The sequence below is a fragment of the Ranitomeya imitator genome, chromosome 1, assembly GCF_032444005.1.
Source record: "Ranitomeya imitator isolate aRanImi1 chromosome 1, aRanImi1.pri, whole genome shotgun sequence".
In the NCBI taxonomy this organism is placed as follows: domain Eukaryota; kingdom Metazoa; phylum Chordata; class Amphibia; order Anura; family Dendrobatidae; genus Ranitomeya; species Ranitomeya imitator.
In genome coordinates this window covers 285,500,161-285,517,140 of record NC_091282.1, presented here as the reverse complement: position 1 = coordinate 285,517,140, position 16,980 = coordinate 285,500,161, and the positions used below count along the sequence as shown (strand labels likewise).

The 16,980-nt window shown below is 44.9% G+C and overlaps 1 long non-coding RNA gene across 1 annotated transcript in view; it reads left to right on the top strand.

Moving 5' to 3' along the window:
• The window catches only part of LOC138669311 (uncharacterized), a 50,594-nt gene extending 34,705 nt beyond the window's left edge, over nt 1-15,889 (top strand). Inside the window, exons 2-3 of the long non-coding RNA XR_011319195.1 lie at nt 9,342-11,673; nt 14,886-15,889. This is a non-coding gene — a long non-coding RNA (uncharacterized lncRNA). The remainder of the gene's footprint in view (nt 1-9,341; nt 11,674-14,885) is intronic.
• Nucleotides 15,890-16,980: the final 1,091 nt, after the last annotated feature.

The following is a 16,980-nucleotide window of genomic DNA, read 5'->3' as shown; positions in this document are numbered from 1 at the left end:
TGCTGTTAACCTGCGATTTCTGAGGCTGGTGACTCAGATAAACTTATCCTCAGAAGCAGAGGTGACTCTTGGTCTTCCTTTCCTGGGGAGGTCCTCATGTGAGCCAGTTTCTTTGTAGCGCTTGATTGTTTTTGCCAGTGCACTTGGGTACACTTTCAAAGTTTTCCCAATTTTTCGGACTGACTGACCTTCATTTCTTAAACTAATGATGGCCACTCGTTTTTCTTTACTTATCTGCTTTTTTTCTTGCCATAATACAAATTCTAACAGTCTATTCAGTAGGACTGTCAGCTGTGTATCCACCAGACTTCTGCAAAACACAACTGATGGTCCCAACCCCATTTATAAGGCAAGAAATCCCACTTATTAAACCTGCCAGGGCACACCTGTGAAGTGAAAACCATTCCCGGTGACTACCTCTTGAAGCTCATGAAGAGAATGCCAAGAGTGTGCAAAGCAGTCATCAATGCAAAAGGTGGCTACTTTGAAGAAGCCAGAATATGACATATTTTCAGTTGTTTCACACTTTTTTAAGTATATAATTCCACATGTGTTAATTCATAGTTTTGATGCCTTCAGTGTGAACGTACAATTTTCATAGTCATGAAAATACAGAAAAATCTTTAAATGAGAAGGTGTCCAAACTTTCGGTCTGTACTGTATATTTTTTTTCCTTTTTTATGAATTGAAAAACTGAGCAAGGAGAAGCTGAACGATCTACCACAGTTATACAAAAAATCGTTATGTTGAGCAAATCCAAAATTGGTGAGAATTTTCTCATGTTGATAGTTTATTAGGCCATCAAAGAACAAAATATATTACCATGTAAAAAGGCTAATTGCTAATTGTTAGCAAAGGCATAAAGACAAGTGATCTTAAAACTATTGCTTCTTGGGATTGCATGTTTTTCAAACCTTAACTTACTATATCTCCAATCGTGGAAGATTTTGTACATTTATCTTAACAGGAAAAGGGAACCTTGCCTTCATTGTAATCCTGGCCGTATTTAGAGTTTCTGCTGCCCTAGGCACTTTTAGTGCTGCCTCCACCATTGGTGAGTATGACACTATCCGCAGTGACTTTGGCAAGAATCGCTGTTGTGAAAGTCGCCTTTTGCAGCAGATCGGGCAGTTTTTCTGCATCTGCCACGTAACGGATCACTTACGGCAACACTGCGTTTGGTTTCATTCATTCCCTATGGGATTTGCGGTACTTGCTGTGATCTGGGAAATGCGGTGCCATACCTCCCAACTTTTGAAGAAGGGAAAAAGGTGTAAAGGTTGCGGCGCACTACGTGCGCCGCGGCAAATTTTGGGCCACGCCTCTGACCACACCCATTTCACAACTAATCACACCCATATCCAAGTCCCAACCACACCCATTCAGCACTGCTGATCACACTGTTTCATATACAATAATTAAAACCAAAAAAATATGGCCACGCAGTGCTCCATACTGTATAATAGCTACGCAGTGCTCCACATACTGTATAATGGCCCTACATGATGCTCCATACTGTATAATCACCACACATGATGCTCCATACTGTATAATGGTCACACATGATGCTCCATACTGTATAATGACCACACATGATACTCAATACTGTATAATGGCCATACATGATGCTCCACACTTTATGTAATGATGATAAGATGACTGCTGAAAAGTGATCTCTGTGGAAAAGGAAGTGTCAGGTTATTGTGAAGGCTCACTGGCAAGTATTGCCTGCAAGATTACAGGATGTTTCACATAGATAGCAACATAGGAAGAAAAAATCAATACTTGTAGTTATCTATTATTTCACTTCTTCTGACCCCTGCCTCTTGTTGATCTGCTGACTGGTAAAGGATACGGACACATTTGAGAGCATTTTTTTTTTTTTAAAGGGGTGGTCCAATACCCATAAAGACCTTTTAAAAATAGCAATCTTTATGCCTTAACGACTTCTATAATTAGCTTTATTATTATGTTCCCAACACCTCTCCTTCCTTATATATTGCTATTTTATACATTTTGGTTTGAGAGACTAGGACGTTACAGGAGGCTGAGGCTGCACTCACTTCCCTGCAGTTTCTATCATACCTCCTGAAACATGACATTTTCATGGGGCGGCGCTGGGGTCACATACCACAGCTATTGTCCCTGCCATCCCCTGATGTCATCCTAGTTCAGTAGAAGTGATTTAGAAGTATCCACATCTTCAGTCGCTGTTACCACCTTCAGTCACTTCTTCTAACACCGCAGCCTCTTTCTCAGAATCTAATCGTGATCTGATGGCTATTTGTTTGAAGGTGGAGATAGAAGCTGACGGGTGGCGCTGCTCTTGGTCACATGACCGCCAACTAGGAAGAGGAATGCTGGGGAATCATGACATTGTGCACACTGTCACGATTTGGAAGTCTGCAGTTACATAGAGTGCTGCATAGCTATGATGGTGTTCCTTTACGTTTTTATATGTATTAAGGGGAACATGGCACCATGAAAATGCAGTCCTATCTGTAGGCATCATACTATAGACCAGTGGGAGTGGGCAGACTTATATATAGGTTCGTGGGAAAAGATTCAGCACAATCCTTTTTCTCCTTCGCCTCATTGGGGGACACAGGACCATGGGTGTTATGCTGCCTTCCACTAGGAGGACACTAAGAAACCTTGAACAAAATTAGCTCCTCCTCTGCAGCATACACCCTCATGCTGGCTGTAATCAAACCAGTTCTTGCTTAGAGTCCGTAAGAGGCACTTGGGTCTGGGATTCAGACCCCAACGTTATTTTAAATTTTTAATATTGTTACGCTTTTTTTCCTTCATGAAATGAAGGGGCGACGAACCGATTCAGGGGGCCGATCTCCCCGAATCAACAGGCGGGAACGCGGAGTGTCACCTCCCTGTACCCCCTCCTGCACCGTTTCTTTGCCATGCCTGGGCTCGCTTTATAAGCGACTGTTCCCTCAGGGTCCCAATCTCCCCACACCACCAACGGATGGGAACATGGAGTGTCGCCTCCATGTACCCCCTTCCAGAGCCAGGGTACAGCCGGACAATAGCCCTGACCCATCCCTAGGGATTGAACCCATGGGATGTACAGAGGCCCACATTGGCGTCCGTGCAGCCCCCACTGCATCACCACTGACAGAAAGCGGAAAATGGAAGAGGCAGTCTGTCCCTCCCCGCCTCCCTATCAAGGGTATGTGCACACGTAGAATGGTCCACTGTGGATTTTGATAAATCCGCAGGGCGAAAACACTGCAGATTTAACGTGGTTTTTGTGCGAATTCTACTGCGGTTTTAAACCTGTGGTTTTCTATTATGGAGCAGGTGTAAAACCGCTGTGGATTCTGCACAAAGAATTGACATGCTGCGGAATGTAAACCGCTGCGTTTCCGCACGTTTTTCTCCACAGCATGGGCACAGCGTTTTCGGTTTCCCATAAGTTTACATTGTACTGTAAACTCATGGCAAACTGCTGCGGATCCGCAGCAAAATCTGCATCGTCTGGACAGAGCCTAAAGGGATGGTGGATTGAGTGGCCTAAGCACAGCACATTTCTGTCTCTGCTACATCTGCGCCTGCAGCACCTGACTGTGAGTAAGCACAGTGTCCAGCAGCAGCAGGAGGGCTCCCCTCAGGTGCAGAGAAGGTCCTGGTCCTTGGAGGGAGGGTGTCCCGATATCCGGCGGCATTTTTGCAGCTTCCGCGCTCTCCTCTCATCGCACGCTGGCCAACGCCGAAAATTTAGTCCCGGACTAAGCCGCCGTTCTCTCCTTCCTCCACCCACCTGGGCAGCTCCGCCCACGGCCCAAAATTGAGTCCCTGGCTTCTGCCAGGACTAGGCCCGATTCTGCCATTAATTCCGCCCACAGGGGTGGTCCCCTGTGTCAGGTGCTTCTCATACCAAACGAGAAGCGCCACTGATCTCGGCGGCCATCTTGGACACACGTGTGGGGCTATGTTTTTTCCTATGCGATGTCTGGCAGAGCGGACAGGAACCGCAATCAAGAGTGTGGACAAGGGACATCTTCTTTGGAGGCACAAGACATAGGGCCTGTGTAAGCCACAAAACAGAGCTTAACCCCTTCTCTGCAGTACACTTCCCTGAGTAGAGTGGGGTATCAAGGGTACACTGTCACAATCTAAAGCAAAGAAGGCTGAAAAAACTGTTTTTTGCCTCGTACCACTTGCAATTCTTCATCACCCCGGGGCCATAATACCCCTTTCTGCGCAGTCTGTGACCCGGCATGTGTCCAGAAGCCTTCCACTAATGCCGACCCTAGTGGACCTACTCCCGCTGAGTGGGCTACGTCTTTGGCACAATTTGTCTTCTTTGGTCAAAGCAAGGGTTTTTCCGGGACCCCTCTTCAAGTTAGGGCGTCTTTTTACCTGGTACGGAAAGCTCCCCTTCTGTACGGGAACCGTCAGCCAGCAGAGGTCGTTCCCTAGCAAGATCCGCACAAGATTCTAGGAAGCGGACCCATACCATGTCCCCTGCTCACTCTCGTGCTTCGAGGTCCGTGCGTCCCATTTCTCGCTCCCCATCTGAAGGGGTTTGCAGCGAACATGACTCAGAATACAAGTCTGATGTCTACATGGACCCGGACTCGCAGGAGTGTCAGGAGACGATAGATGCCCTCATCGAGGCAGTCAACAAGACTCTGAGGGTGGAGGAAGACTCTTCTGCTATACCAGGTAACGTGGTGTCCTTCAAAAGGGCTAAACGCCCCCATAGAGTGTTTGTCAATCACCCCAAATTTAGACATTGTTCAGAGACAAACGTTTCACTGGGCAGAAGCCCCTTGAAACAAGATATCCCTTTGCTCCTGACCTAATGAAGAGCTGGATAGAGTCCACGTCAGAAGATCCTCCCATATCGCATCTCTCATCAAAAACTCTTATCCCTATCTGACGGCTCATCAATTAGTAATCCCCCTGACCGACAGATTGAAAATCTTGCTCAGTCAGTCTTTGAAGCCTCCGGCTCTGCACTTTCTCCATCTTTTGCTGCGACATGGGTGGTTAAAGCTATGGCCGCTTGGCAGAGGACCTTTCTAAATTCATTCAAGAAAGTAACCTCCCTCCTGAGACAGCGAGTCTAGCTAATCAAATCTCCCGTGCTGGCGATTACGTGGTACATGCTTCACTAGACGCAGCAAATTGCGCTACCATCACCATCCGGAGGGCATTATTGCACAGAGTGGCGTGCGGATTCCACTTAAAAAAAAGTCCCTAACCTTTCTGCCTTATGAGAGCGGTTGCCTATTTGGAGAGAAACTAGATCAACTTATCTCTGATGCTACTGGAGGGAATAGAAAATTCCTTCCCCAGTGACAGCCCAGCCGGCCTTTTTGAGGTCAACAGCAGACCCGGTTCTGGACTTTTTGCGGCAACGCGAGCTGGCCCTCTACGTCTGCTTCTTCCGGCTCAGGGCGTCCTCCGCATAAAGACAGGGGCTCCCAGGGCTCATATAGACCCAATCCCTCATGGAAAAGCAGGCCAAAACAATTTTAGATTCAAGGGATCCAGATCCCACAGATTCTCTGCGCAATGACTCCTTCTGGTATCCGGCAGACGCCAGCAGAGTAGGCAGCCGTCTGCTTTTGTTCCATCAAGCCTGGCTGTCGGTTGTTCACGATAGGTGGGTCAGGCACATGGTGTCTTCTATTCTTCCCCGCACACACATTTTTTCCAGTCTTGTACCCCCAAAACATGACGACGGCTTACTACCAAGCAATAGATGCACTATGCAAAAACGAAGTCATCTTTCTGGTGCCCCAAAATGAAAGGTTCAAAGGTTTTTACTCGAACTTGTTTGTGGTTCCAAAAAACGACGGACCAGTGCGCCCCATACTGGATCTAAAACTGTTAAAAAAATTCATCAGAGTTCATCACTTCTGAATGGAGTCCCTGTGCTTAGTCATCACCTCAATGCAGAAGGGGGGAGTTTCTCGCTTCCATAGACATCTGGGATGCTTCTCTCCGTATCCTGATTTATTTTTTTCCACCTCACCAAAGATTCCTACATTTTGCAATTCACGATGAACACTTCCAGTTAATCGCTTTGCCCTTCGGCCTCGCCACCGCCCCCAGGGTGTTCACCAAGGTCATGTAGGCAGTCATGTCCATTATTCATTCTCGGGGCATGGTTCTACCATACCTAAACAACCTATTAATCAAAGGCCTTTCATTATTTCAGGCCTTTGCAGACTACGTAAGCATCACAGCGGATACTCTGTCACCTGGGTTGGATGATCAACTTAGACAAATCGTTGCCGGTACCAGCTCATCCGCTTTGGGATGACCGTGCTAGGCAAGATGGTTGCGGCAATGGAGGCGGTTCCATTCGCCCAGCTACACCTCTGTCCCCTGCAACATGCGCTTCTGACAGCCTGGGACAGGAACCGGTTCTCTCTGGACAGTCGGGTCCGGCTATCTCAGCGGGTCAGACAGCCCCTCAGATGGTGGACGGTGAGGTCTTCTCTGGATCACGGAAAATCCTTTCTCCGAGTAAGTTGGCTGGTGGTGACCACCGACTCCAGTCTCCTAGGTTGGGGAGCAGTCTTCCATCATACGGCCCAGGGACCCTGGTCCGCTCTGGAATCGTGTCTCTCGATCAATCTCATGGAAATATGACCAATCAGGTTTGCCCTTCGGCAGTTTCATCTTCTAGCAGGTCGCCCCATCTGGATTCTATCAGACAATACCACGGCTGTGGCGTACATCAGCCGTTAGAGGGGCACCCGCAGGAAGCTTGCGATGCTCTAAGTAAGTCACATTCGCCGATGGGCCGAGAGGAATCACTCGGTCATCTCAGCAGTACACATCCCGGGAGTAGAAAATTGGGCGGCAGATTTTCTCAGCAGTCAGGGTCTCGCCTCGGGAGAATGGTCTCTTCATAGCCTGCTCTCGCGATCCAGTAGCCATCGGGGTGGATGCACTGGTTCTCTCGTGGCATCAGTTTCGCCTTCCTTAGGGGTTTCCCTTGCTCCCATTACTTCCGAGAATCATCAGGAAGATCACAGCGGAGGGTATCCCAGTGATTCTGGTCTCGCCAGATTGGCCTCGGCAAGCATGGTACGTGGAGCTGGTACAACTCGTCGCTGATGTTCCCTGGAGGTTGCCAGATCGTCTCGGCCTGCTTTCCCAGGGCCCGAACCACCACCAGAACTCAAGGGCTCTGTCTTTAACAGCTTGGCCGTTGAATCCTGGGTTCTAGCCCAAGCCGGTTTTTCCCAACAGGTGGTTTCCACCATGATTAGCGCTCGGAATCCCACGTCAATGCGCATTTATCATCGCGTTTGGAAGACTTTTTTTTTTCTTATGGTGCAAGCACCATGGACGTTCTCCCCTCGTGTTTTCAGTCCGTTCCATTTTGGAATTTCACCAAACTGGTCTCGAGTCCGGTCTAACGCTTCTTTCTCTGAAAATGCCAGATTTCTGCTTTATCCGTCCTATTCCAACGCAGGATAGCGACTAGATTGCTGGTGAAGACCTTCATTCAAGGGGTGGCCCACATGGTACCTCCCTATAAAATGCTGTTGGAATCATGGGATCTTAATTTGGTCCTTGGTGTTCTTCAGGAGGCTCCTTTCGAACCGCTGCAGGATGTATCTCTAACCTTGCTTTCTTGGAAGGTAGCTTTTCTGGTGGCAGTAACGTCGATCAGACGGGTCTCGGAGTTAGCGGCTCTATCCTGCCGAACTCCGTTCCTCATTTTCCACGAAGACCAGGTAGTCTTGAGGACGTCTCCGCCCTTCCTACCTAAGGTCGTCTCTTCCTTACACCTAAACGAGGACATTGTCTTGCCTTTGTTTTGTCCAGCACCTGTCCATCTTTTTGAAAGGGCTCTTCACACACTCGATGTGGTAAGAACTCTTAGAAGGTACGTCTCAGACAGTGCCTTTCCGCAAGTCAGATGCCCTCTTTGTGCTTCCTGAGGGGGTCAGAAAAGGTCTACTTGCTTCTAAGGCTGCAATAGCCAGGTGGATTCACTCGGTGATTCAAAAGTCTTAGGCTCTGTGCACACGATGCGGATTTTGCTGCGGATCTGCAGCAGTTTCCCATGAGTTTACAGTACAATGTAAACTTATGGGAAACCGAAAACGCTGTGCCCATGCTGCGAAACAAAACCACGTGGAAACGCAGCGGTTTACATTTTGCAGCATGCCAATTCTTTGTGTGGAATCCGCAGCGATTTTACACCTGCTCCATAATAGAAAACCGCAGGTGTAAAACCGCAGAATTCGCACAAAAACCACGGTAAATCCACAGGAAAAAGTGTTTTTGTCCTGCGGATTTATCAAATCCGCTGCGGAAAAATCCGCAGTGGACCATTCTATGTGTGCACATACCCTTACCGTGTCAGAGGCGAGCCTATCCCAGCGGGGATTAAGGCACACTCCACTCGGTCAGTGGGTGCTTCTTGGGCCATTTGGCATCAGGCGACAGCACAACAAGTTTGCAAAGCTGCGACTTAGTCCAGCCTGCATACCTTTGTGAAGCACTACAATATTCATGCTCAGGCTTCTGCAGATGCGGCCCTTGGCAGAAAGATTCTGCAGTCGACGTTAACACATCGGTAGACTATGGTACATGGGGGTTTTCAGCTGTGTGCGGTTTCCCACCCAGGGACTGCTTTAGGACGTCCCATGGTCCTGTGTCCCCCCAATGAGGAGAAGGAGAAACAGGGATTTTTGTGTACTCACCGTAAAATCCTTTTCTCCAAGCCACTCATTGGGGGACACAGCACCCACCCTGTTAGCCTGATGGCTTCTGTTTATTTGGTTTGACATATTGTATTTTGTTTGATAGATACAAGCTCCTACTGCTTTGGCACTGAACTTGTTCGATTACAGCCAGCCTGAGGGTGTATACTGCAGAGGAGGAGCTAATTTCTATTCAAGTTTTCTTAGTGTCCTCCTAGTGGCAGGCAGCATAACACCCATGGTCCTGTGTCCACCAATGAGTGGCTCGGAGAAAAGGATTTTACGGTTAGTACAAAAAAAAATCCCTCTTTTTAAACACTAAAACTTCTGCTCTTTCTGGGATTTCCAGACCACTTAGCGGTTACAAAGAAAGATCAGAGTGCAGTCTACTGTCAATCACTGATGGGACTGCCCACTGGACCAAAAATCCCAGGAAGAACAGAAGTGTAAATGATGAAGGATGAACACCGGGGTTATACTGAATCTTTTCTCACAAAAATATATTTTATCAATCTCATTTACTCCCCGTGCTGTATGACGTGGGGGAGATTGGTCTGCATTTTCATGGTGACAGGTTCCCTTTTAAATGAAGACTATCTGTTCAACTTACTGATTTTTTTTTTTTTTTTTTTTTCTCCACAGAACCACCAAAACTTATGTCTGGCTTTCAAGAAGAAAATGAGTTATTATATGAATACTACTCCACATCTCTCAAGAGACGATGGTTGCTGCACCATAAAAACCACTGCCACTAATGGAACCTTTAGACAGTACTCTGATTAAACATTTAATGGGGTTATCTACTTTAGGAAGCTTGTGTTCAGATATCGTATAATGAAATTGTAAGTTAATTGATGGAGGTGCATGGCCGCAAAAAAGCGTCCCACTCTTAACCCCTTTCTGACCTCGGACGGGATAGTACGTCCGAGGTCAGAAGCCACGCTTTGATGCGGGCTCCGGTGGAGAGCCCGCATCAAAGCCGGGACATGTCAGCTGTTTTTAAACAGCTGACGTGGGCCCGTAATAGGCGCTGGCAGAATCGCGATCTGCCCGCACCTATTAACTAGTTAAATGCCGCTGTCAAACACAGACAGCGGCATTTAACTACCGCATCCGGCCGGAAATGACGGCATCGCCGACCCCGTCACATGATCGGAGGTCGGCGATGCTTCTACATTGTAACCATAGAGGTCCTTGAGACCTCTATGGTTACTGATCGCCGGTAGCTGTGAGCGCCACCCTGTGGTCGGCGCTCACAGCACACCTGCAATTCTGCTACATAGCAGCGAACAGCAGATCGCTGCTATGTAGCAGAGCCGATCGTGCTGTGCCTGCTTCTAGCCTCCCGTGGAGGCTATTGAAGCATGGCAAAAGTAAAAAAAAAAAAAAAAATTAAAAAAAAATGTGAAAAAAATTATAAGTTTAAATCACCCCCCTTTCGCCCCAATCAAAATAAATCAATAAAAAATCAAATCTACACATATTTGGTATCGCCGCGTTCAGAATCGCCCGATCTATCAATTAAAAAAAAGCATTAACCTGATTGCTAAACGGCATAGCGAGAAAAAAATTCGAAACGCCAGAATTACGTTTTTTTGGTCGCCTCGACATTGCATTAAAATGCAATAACGGGCGATCAAAAGAACGTATCTGCACCAAAATGCTATAATTAAAAACGTCATCTCGGCACGCAAAAAATAAGCCCTCAACTGACCCCAGATCATGAAAAATGGAGATGCTACGAGTATCGGAAAATGGCGCAATTTTTTTTTTTTTTTTTTTTTTTAGCAAAGTTTGGAATTTTTTTTTCACCACTTAGGTAGAAAATAACCTAGTCATGTTAGGTGTCTATGAACTCGTACTGACCTGGAGAATCATAATGTCGGGTCAGTTTTAGCATTTAGTGAACCTAGCAAAAAAGCCAAACAAAAACAAATGTGGGACTGCACTTTTTTTGCAATTTCACCACACTTGGAATTTTTTTTCCCGTTTTCTAGTACACGACATGCTAAAACCAATGATGTCGTTCAAAATTACAACTCGTCCCGCAAAAAATAAGCCCTCAGGTGGCCAAATTGACTGAAAAATAAAAAAGTTATGGCTCTGGGAAGGAGGGGAGTGAAAAACGAACACGGAAAAACGAAAAATCCCAAGGTCATGAAGGGGTTAAAGACATGAATGACATTGATCTAATAGGGGACCGTTTAATGCCTCTAATGTGGTGCTGCAGGGAAACTGATGATTTCCTGCTAGGTTTTGCAACAGATTGCAGCTGATTATAATATGTCCAAGTATTTGTCCATTGTGGACAACCCCTTTTACAGGGGTTGTCCCACGAACAAAGTGCATTTTAATTAATAGATCTTCCACATCTCCTGGCCAGGGGAGAGAGCGCAAAGGAATATACAGACATTACAGCATGGGATCACAGCTGAATCTTTTTGTGGGGCAAAACATATCACCTCCTGTTTTTAAGCAATGTTTTACTTCACAACATCAGCTGTGATTCCATTTTGTCCTGTCTGTATACTTTTTCTTTTTTAGGTCCTCTGGCCAGGAGCTGTGGTATGTGCAGACTATGGGCACATTTATAAAATTATCTCAGCACTTGAACATTTGTTTTTTTTTTAACATCCAATTGTGAAACTTATTATTCCAAGATCTATTGATTAAAATGTTGATTAAAATTAACTTTGTTTATTGGAAAACCCATTCAATCCTTTATTTTTATTTTTTTATTCATTATTTTATGCCTTCGTATACCATAGCTTGGTATATCAAGACAGGATTAATTTTTAGGATCCCAGTAGGCCATACCCATAGTTGTTTTAGGATATGCAGTGGAGAAAATAAAAAACTTAGTGGGAAAAAAAATACAGCTAACCGCAGTAGAATCCAATGGCCGTGCATGGAAAGAAGTTCGTTTTATCAGCAAACGAGCAATATCAAAGAAGGAAAGATATTTAGAAAAAAGGTAAGTAACCCGGAAACTCGTGGCCTTACGCGTTTCAAACCGACTGGTTCTTAACCTTCGTCCGGCTGAGTAGGTACAATTGTAACTATTCCGTTTTAAAATTGCAATAACTTTTTTTTCGAAAAGCCGTAGAGGGCTGAAATTTCGTGACATCTCTGCAGTTTTGGTCCAGAATATATTGGCCACATTTCAATAACATATATATGAAGGTACAATTGTAGCCTGTTAACGTTGTAAAATTATGCAGCCTGACGAAGGTTAATCATAGTTCAGAGTGCACTAACGTCAATTCCTTTTATTCTAATAAGGTGTTGTATGTGACTATCCATTGGCATTGTGCATCCTAATGAGGCAGTACTAGTCTCTTTACCTGAGATATGTTCTGCCTTGGCTCTTTTGGGTGAGATTGATAGCCTGCATACAGTCCTCCTTATGGTAGGGCAATTTTGCAGGGTGTCTGGCCAGAGAGGTGTGATTGGACTGTGGGAGTAGTCTAGAAGTATAGACTTGTACAGCCTCATTATCATACGCAACACTGAAGGATAAAAATTACTTTTTCAAAGAATACAGTGTTAGTATTTGCCTAAAAGACTTTATCAGTTTAAAAATGTATATCTCAATGATGCCCAAGGTGAACTTTTACAGCTAGGTCATCAGTATCTAGTTGGTGAGGTTCCGATACCTAGCATCCCCTCTGATCAGCTGATATTAGATCCAGCAGTTATGGACGTAAACAGTGTACGGTGCAGAACACCAAATCTCTGCCACACTGTTTAGTGACCGCTTCTGAGTATTGTAGATGTTTTTTTTAAATGAACCATTTACATCCAGGAGCTGGTAACAGCTACTCAGTGGGAGTTGTGGGTGTTGAATACCTACCAATTTGAATTTGATTATGCATGACATTGGTATTGTTGACTACCGTGAATAAGTGCCTCCCCATGGGGTCTCCGACCCCCTTTTCCCAACCCCGAATAACGACAAGTCCCAAATTGGATATAATTGGCCACAGCAGCCTTTATTATAAACAAACAAAACATGTAACGGTAACATGAGCTGGGAAGGGGTCCTTGAAGCTAGAAGTCTGGTGTTAACCATAGGATAAACTAGTGGACAGGAAAACCAACCGTAGTTTACTCTCAGCCGTTACCCCACAGGCTCGAGAGCACCAAAATACCCTGAAGGGTTACCATTGTCCACTTCCAACTTGGGAATCTGGCCCACCGTTACCAAGATTCCCCCAAATCATCAGACCCGCAACCAAAACTTATACCAACTGAAGAATCCATATCCCGACGGATTCCCCAGGCCAATTTAGCACCAACTCCAAGGACCCCTCCCCCCGCCTACAGCCACTATGACAACAACATACTGCTCACGAGTCCTCTGAGCGGGAAGTGACTAGCTCCTCCCCCCCCACTAACTCTATAGCCCTCTCCGGCCACAAATTGCCCCCCCCCCCCCCCTATAGCGAACCCCCGCCCCCCTTATTCCTGCTCCAAACCCCCTGTCATGGCGGCTTCCACATACGCCGCCTGTGGGAGGGGGTAGGGTGGGGCGGCTCGCTCCAGCCTGGTCTACAGATTGGTCATCAGTATAATTTTGGTGGGCAGCCACTTTGTTTTAAATTTTTTTTTTTTTTTTTTTTTTTTTTTTTTACACATCTCTAGATCTAGATCAATGACATTTGTTTGGAACAATGCACAAATAAGTTCCTGCTTTTAAAGAACCTCTGTGATTGTGTAATAGATAAGCAAGGAGGAAGACAACCTTTTTATGAAGAATACAAACAGATATCCAAAAGCATATCTATGCTAGTAATAGGGGTCCCTTCACCATGAAGAGAAATCCCAAATGGCGTAAAGGGGTGTGTGCATAAACACTAAACCCAAATACCAGGTATAGAAAATACCTTAACACACCACTCAGAAAGAAAAGGTAAAGAGATAACAAATTTTATTACATTATAAATCTTACAAATACTATGGTTAAAAACACACAAGTATCCGAGGAAAGGTATTTACTCAAGCCAAGTGCACAGACAGGACAGAGGAAAAATATATTCAGGTTCTAGAGTCATGTGTAGAGCATATACCTATTAATAAGGACAGGAGGTACAGCCAGCTATAATTAGCCCAAAAGGTGCAGCGTGCAAAGTGCAAAAGGTCCATGCAAAAATAGGTCAGGTGGTCACTGAACACATACCCATATCGTCTGCCCGTCCTCCGTCACTGAAACCCCGACGCGCGTTTCGCTGATCGCTTTATCAAGGGGAGAGATGTGCCTGTCATGTCTACAAAAGTCCGGGTTTAAATAGGCATCCACACTTACATGCTGCCCAGTGATGCGTCGCGCAAAATATACCCCCGACAGATTATTATGCAGCTCCGGTACACGCAAGGATAAAAACGATGCACAAATTAGATTTATTTCTACATTCAACTGTCAGTGGGATGTTATGCGTCAGGTCCTAACGAAACACTGGCCTGTCCTTCATACAGACCCTGTACTTAGTAAACAAATCTCCGAGAGACCCCTAATCACTGCAAGGAGGGGTAAGAACCTTAAAGACCAATTGGTAAGAAGCCACTATGTGGCTCCCCATAAGAGCCTCTTTGGTGATTTAAAGCAAAGATGGGGCTGTTTCCCATGTGGGAAATGTATGGCATGCAATTTAGGTAATGTTATAAGGGCCAAGACATTTAAGACCATTGATGGTGCTCGTGAATACAATATTGTTCACTATATTTCATGCACCACTACCTATGTCATCTACTTTGCCCAATGCCCCTGTCCCAAGGTATACATCGGGTTAACTTCAAGAGAATTACGGGTCAGGGTGAGGGAGCACGTGAGGGATATTTTGGCGGCGAGAGGGGAGGAAGACCCATCCATGCTAAAGACCATACCAAAGCATTTTCAATTGTGCCATGATTCTGATCCACGTGGCTTTAAGGTCTTTGGCATTGATAGGATACATGGAGGTGTTAGAGGGGGGGATTTAAAACAACTGCTGGCACAATCAGAAACTAAATGGATTGTGGAATTGGGTACTATGTCCCCTGCTGGACTCAATGAAAAGTTGAGCTTTGTTCCGTTTTTATAAGATCTCTGCTTTTTAGTTTTAATATTGTGTTATTTCTGTTATGTCTTTTTGTGTCTTTGTGATTTTAAAATTGTTTTTTTTGTTAAAAAAAACTTCTTTACTCTAGTACTGACCATGAAAGATCTATCGTCATTAATTGTCCTGGTTTACGATGCCATCCGCATTATCCATTCGTATTGAATGACATCTCTCTACTCACTGGCACTATAGGAGAATCATGCAAGGACTTCATAGTTTTGAAGATTAGCGACATTTATCCAAAAGCCCCTTAGCTGACATCGTTTGGGGACTTGGACCATACACAATGGACTCCTTATCTGGCTGGATATGCCTATATAATCTGTATGCATGATATGTTAAAACTATGTATTGTCCAAAACATGATAATTTATATGGCTTTGTATATATTATCACCTGCTTTGTTACGTAGACCTTGGCGCCTTTGTGTTTTGATGGACGGCGCTATGCCGTCTGCCTATACGCCGTTGTTTGGATGCGGTTGCATCCATTATTACTATCAGGCTCCCCCCAATATGGCGACGCGCATGCGCACTGCACCCGATATCCGGCATGTTGTCGAAGGCTTCCCACATGATCAACAGTGCGGATGTGACGTCACGGAGGATTTCCTCCCCGCACTTTGATCAGGAATGCCGGAAACGGATGCACCTGGAGCCGGGGGCGGCGGTGCTATGCGCGACGCATCACTGGGCAGCATGTAAGTGTGGATGCCTATTTAAACCCGGACTTTTGTAGACATGACAGGCACATCTCTCCCCTTGATAAAGCGATCAGCGAAACGCGCGTCGGGGTTTCAGTGACTGAGGACGGGCAGACGATATGGGTATGTGTTCAGTGACCACCTGACCTATTTTTGCATGGACCTTTTGCACTTTGCACGCTGCACCTTTTGGGCTAATTATAGCTGGCTGTACCTCCTGTCCTTATTAATAGGTATATGCTCTACACATGACTCTAGAACCTGAATATATTTTTCCTCTGTCCTGTCTGTGCACTTGGCTTGAGTAAATACCTTTCCTCGGATACTTGTGTGTTTTTAACCATAGTATTTGTAAGATGTATAATGTAATAAAATTTGTTATCTCTTTACCTTTTCTTTCTGAGTGGTGTGTTAAGGTATTTTCTATACCTGGTATTTGGGTTTACTATTTATGAAGAATGTAAGTCCCAAGATACAAAACTAAGAGGACTGATTTCCAAATGTGATCCCTTTCCCAACACCGGAGAACTGCAGAAAACGATGGAGCAGTTGAAGTAAATCACGGAACTATTGGCAGCCTGATTGTTATGGATATGGCAACACAATTGTACACGGTTTACATTGCGGATCTTTAGACAGCCACGGCCCTTAGCATGCAGTTGAGCAATAAGGGGTCTTTAGGTAAAAATACCATAATTAGGGCATTGTAGATTTGGCATCAATGTGACTAACCCAATAATTAGCAACAGCTTTTCAGGGATTTTGACCAAAAATACAAAAACTCTTTGGTGCCAACTTTGATAACCTTTTGGAAAATGACCCAGCATAGATATCATGGCTCTGTTATATAAAGAAGCCATGACACTAGTATGAACAGAGCTTAAGGTGTATAATTATCATTAGTAAGATCTATTTTACAAAATTCTAGACTACAATTAGCAGTCTATTTTATATTGTTTGATGACCTTTGCAAAATATGTATATTTAGCTGCAACTGTACAGTGTCTGTCATTTCACAGCAGATCTCAAGGGCCCTCTTTTCAGTTTGCTGTAATGAGAACATAGTATAGTATTATCACTAATTATCCATTAATGCTGGCTGAAGCCCAGGTTGCCAATCTACATAACTAAATGATGCAAGAACCAGTAAGATATATCATAAAGAGAAGCATCGCTTCTGTAATAAATCAGGAAACCGTTTAATTTTCAAATGGCAATAAAATGTCAGTATCACATATTAATAAGCATAACATTTCTTTCTTAATAGCGCCCCTAATGAACATATTTTATTTGGATTTACTGAGTTGTCAAAATAGTCAACAAAGCACACATATGTTGGTGTGATGAATGGACTAAAAATGAACTGGAGCACTTACTCTGGTATAGGTAATTTATTTATGAGAATATCTACTGTTTTATCTGCTGTATACACAATGTGAGGCCCTGCCACATTTTACTGTGTGCCATGTTAAATTACTAA